The 4735-nt window shown below is 42.5% G+C and overlaps 1 long non-coding RNA gene across 2 annotated transcripts; it reads right to left on the reverse strand.

Moving 5' to 3' along the window:
* Positions 1-6: 6 nt before the first annotated feature.
* Positions 7-4448, reverse strand: LOC116378601 (uncharacterized). 2 transcript variants are annotated; one of them, XR_004212314.1, is made up of 4 exons: positions 3922-4448; positions 2946-3754; positions 2585-2696; positions 7-307 (listed from the first exon to the last, which is right to left on the reverse strand). It is a non-coding gene; the product is annotated as an uncharacterized LOC116378601 (long non-coding RNA). The 2 variants fall into 2 exon arrangements; XR_004212313.1 differs by having other exon boundaries at positions 2946-4448.
* Positions 4449-4735: the final 287 nt, after the last annotated feature.

Below are 4735 nucleotides of genomic sequence, written 5' to 3' on the forward strand. Positions count from 1 at the left end.
GATGGCACTAAATCCTACACACTGTCCCTTTAAGTTGGAGTGATTTGACCTCGGGCCTTTCTTAAGGCAGAGCTGGACCTGAGGAGGGGGGGGAGACAGTTGGTTTGTTCAGGAAACAACACATTCAAAAAAAAGAAAAGAAAAAGAAAAGGTGAATAAATCCTATGAAGGGTTAAAATCAGAGAGGCATCCGGTTTCCTTCCACGCTGATTTTAACAGCGTGACCCGGCTTCGTCAGGCGGCGGATGTCTGCGAATCTACGCAACTGTTTGTCGACGCGGGTCATTCCCTTCTTCATCGGACCGTGCTGAAACAAACAGAAACATCACGTGTTAGCACGATGCTAACGGGTTCAGAGGTCCTTTAAGTGTTTAACCAGCTCTGCCTTCAAAAGACAACAATAAACAGTGATGAAACACTTAGCTGTGCGTTCACACCAAGCACAAAACAAGCGTCATTTGATATTGTAAAAAATAATAATTAAATTTGCAATTTGTCACGAAAAGGGACTAAAATGTCTTTAATCCGATAACGTCGCTGGCGTATTTACATCTAGATGACATAGATTTGAGTGTTGACGGAGCTGCTACAGTGTTAGCTTAGCCTAGCACTCAGCTAGCCAAACTCCATTCAGAAAACAAGCTTTTTAAAAAGTTGTTTGTCGGGTCTGTCCGAAAAACAACAAGCGAAGCATGAAGAGACGTTTTATAAATCTGCATCATGTCGTTATTTCTGCATCTTTTTCATCCATCGACTACAAATAACCCTCATCTAAAGCCGCTTGTTTTGGGTCATAACGCTGTCGTAAAGCAGCCGACGCTAGAGACAGTGAATATTTATTGGTTTTGTGCGTCTCTGGATGATGTTATGAACACGATGGTGTTTGTCTTTTTAACATCTGGGACTTCAGAATACAGGAACAAAGCAGCTGAAGTGCTTATTTCCACCATAGAGGTTAATGGTGGGAATAACCAGCGTTGGTATCTATCCCATGTGCGAGTTAACGCGAGGCGAGGATTCGCTTCCACATTTGGTGTAAACACAAAATCTCATAAATCTTCTAGTTTATGGATGCACACAAACGTTACATCACTTGTTTTGCTGTTTGTAACACAAGCAGAGTGTGTTTTGTAGATGTTTCATCACTTTATCACTCTTCTCTTCTCCGGCTCATGCAGAGGAAGCGTTAATGTTAGTTAGATGTTGCATCACCAAGCTTCCCAAAAGCATCGACCTCAACCCACCAGCAAGTGTGTGAACGAGGTGTGTGTGTGTGTGTGCGATACTGATGGACATGATGGATATAGATGGTAAATATACGTTTTAAAGTCGTTTATCATCACGTGCACAACTACAGAGGAGAAGTTGTTGGTCGTGAAAATCGAATATAAATTAAACCAAATATATATTTGTGGTATAAAGGATTTGCAAATTGAATAAACTAATTTAAACTAGGATGTAGTAATGTATGTATATAGAGATGTAAACTGGTAGTAAAACAGTAAGTAGGAACGTATAAAGACGTTGTCGCTGTCGTTCACATTAGAAGTCAAACAGGCGTCACTGGATGAACACAGAGACTACAGGGTTCAGGTTTAAAGGGACAGTACTGATGTTATGAAGTGTGGTTGTATGAGCTACTTCTACATACTCTGTGTATTACTACAGTAGATGGAGCATATTTTAGATATGTAAAAGGATCAATATCAGTTGAAGTGAACGCTTGGTTTATCATATCTTCAGCCCTTTACCTCTCTGACGGGGAGATGGAGTTGTTCTCTCTGCTCAGCGACACACAGAGTATGTAGAAGTACATCATGTAAACATGTGTGTGTGGAAGGAGGCGGGCCAACACAAAGAGCAGTGAGATCAGTGTTGGTGTGAGTCCCACTGGTCACAGGTGAGTTAGTCCTCTGACAGACGGTTCCCCACAGACAGACGCTCCTCTCCGTCTTTTATCTGAGAGCGGAGCGTCTTCTCCGGAGGGAAACCCTCACAGCAGTCTAACCATCACCACACGCCATACAGAAGGACTTACTGCCCCCCCTACAGGCCAGCAGCAGGGACTACAGGGGCATTCTGTTCCCCTCTATGCTGATCTTCATGGCTCCCTGTGGGCGGCCCGATTTCTTCTGCTCAGCGATGCGACGCTTGAGCTTCTCCATCTGGCTGAGGCCTTTCTTATAGCCGCTCTACAGAGGACCAATCACAGCTCAGCTCATTACCTCACTTCCTGTGTTCAGGGCTAGACCTCCAGAAGGAAAGTTTGACCAGATTCTCTCCTTTAACTTCCTTTTCATTGCAAGCTAGATGTCAGGCTACACAAAGTACATGTAGTACTCTGTGGTACAACAGTATTACTACAGAAATATGGACTTATTACCAAATATCAAATGTGCATTCAATACATAAAGTGTCACGTGTAACAGAAAATGAAAAGAACAACTTTTAACTCGGAGATGAATCACTCCTAAACATTTATACATTTATAATAAACGTTCTCTCGTTTCACACGTTCCCACCTGGATGCTCCTCATCATTTCCTTTCCTTAAAGTCTGGAGAATAAACCCTCGTGTGACTCACCCTGCTGGACTCCATCTCTACGTTCCATTTGGGTCGAACTACGTAGTCTTTGTTGGACGGCATCGGTACACGAGCACGGGCACAGAAACCAGGGTCACCGGGTCTCAGGGCTCTGAGGAGGAGGAGAGAGAGATGAGGAGGAGGAGAGATGAGGAGGAGAGAGAGAGAGAGAGAATGGAGATGAGGAGGAGGAGGAGAGAGATGAGGATGAGGATGAAGATGAGGGGGAGGGAGAGAGAGAAGGGAGATGAGGAGGAGGAAGAGAAAGAGGAGGACTATTAGTTACTATCAGTTAGAACAATGCTGAACTCTTCAGTGTCGTCAGAGAAGAACTGGATCCAAACAGCTTCTGTCAGCTTACTTTTCCTCTCCAGTCAGCTGCTTCTCCAGATCTCTCCGAGGCGTCTGACCCCCCGAGCTACAGACAGACAGACGGGAAGAGAGAGACACTGTGGTTTATATCATGATGGGTTAAACAGTGATGGGACACAGAACACGGTTCATGAACTCAGCAGTGAGTCCACAGTCTGCTGAGTCTCCATGCTGTTACTAATGCTATAACTAATGCTATAATTAGTGCTATTACTAGTGCTATAACTAATGCTGTTACTAGTGCTAATGCTAATGCTATTACTAATGCTATTATTAGCATCCTCCACCTCACAGCAGTTAGTCAGACTTTGCTTTGAGGGCCTTGAGGATCCTCTGACCCTCGCTGTGGATAAAGACCGATGAAGGCCCTCAGGATTGTGTCGAGGTTCACACAGTGGAGGAAGACGTACTCAGAGGTTTTTATACCACAGAGCAGAAATACTCAAGATACAAATAAAAAGCCTGCATTCAAAATGTTAGTACAGTTAGTATCTGAAGTACCAGAAGTAAAAGTACTCATTATGCAGAATATGATGTGTAATATGTTATTGATGCATTCATGTGTTCTTTAATGTTGCAGCTCATTTTAAAGACTTTATACACTGCTGGTAGTATTAATCTATAATAATAACACATCATCTTTTATTTATATGTTCTATTAATTTGAATCTGTAAAAAGTAACTGAAGCTACTTAAGATAAATAGTACAACATTCACCTCTGAGATGTAGTAGAAGTATAAAGTGTGTGCAGGAGCGACAACACGGAGACGAGCGTCAAGATAAAAATACTTCTCAAGCTTCAGGCAGGAGGGAGGAGACAGAGGAGAGGAGTTAGGAAGGAATCAAGGAGTCAAACGTTAAAGAACAGACTTCATCCAGTCTGACTGCGTGTGTTCACTTTAACCTGAACCGTCTACAGGCAGGACTCACTGTGCAACCATGCTGTGCAACTGTGTGACTGAACCTGATTGGTGGAGAGAAGACGTCGGGTTCCTCCACCCTCTCCACCTTCGGAGACTGACTGAGAGGAGGGGGGTGAGGAAGAGGAAGAGGAGGAGAGATGAAATGGAAGGATGAAGAGGAATGAAAGAGAAACACTGAAGGTGGAACTCAAAAGAAACAAACAGGAAGACGAAGGAAAGAAAGACTACGTGTGATGATGAGAAAATGAAAATATGAGAGACTTGAGCAGCGACATCATGTCCTGATGGACTCATCAGGATCTAGACCCAAGTCTACGAGGATTATTCAGCCTTTTGGTGTAAATATTAGTTACTCAGCACACCCATCACTGTTAGTAATGTGCTGCCATAGAGCTGACCCTCCTCACAGTTTAACGTTAACCATCAGAGTGTAAATAAAGTTTTAACGTTAACCATCACAGTGTAAATAAATTTTTTGCTTTAACCATCACGGGGTAAATAAAGTTTTATCGTTAACCATCACAATTTAAATAAAGTTTTAACGTTAACCATCAGAGTGTACATAAAGTTTTATCGTTAACCATCACAGTGTAAATAAAGTCTTATCGTTAACCATCACAGTGTAAATAAAGTCTTATCGTTAACCATCACAGTGTAAATAAAGTTAACGTTAACCGTCACAGTGTAAATAAAGTTTACCGTTAACCATCACAGTGTAAATAAAGTGTTACTGACTCAGTAGAACATGTGTTTCTAGTCTCTGATCTCTGATCATGTTTCATTGTAAACAACCAATCAGTGTTTAAACAGGAGAGCTAGTAATGTTAGCAGCACCGCTAACGGCTAACCAACAGG

Source organism: Anarrhichthys ocellatus, unplaced genomic scaffold (genome assembly GCF_004355925.1).
Source record: "Anarrhichthys ocellatus isolate YVR2014 unplaced genomic scaffold, GSC_Weel_1.0 scaffold2862, whole genome shotgun sequence".
NCBI classification, from domain to species: domain Eukaryota; kingdom Metazoa; phylum Chordata; class Actinopteri; order Perciformes; family Anarhichadidae; genus Anarrhichthys; species Anarrhichthys ocellatus.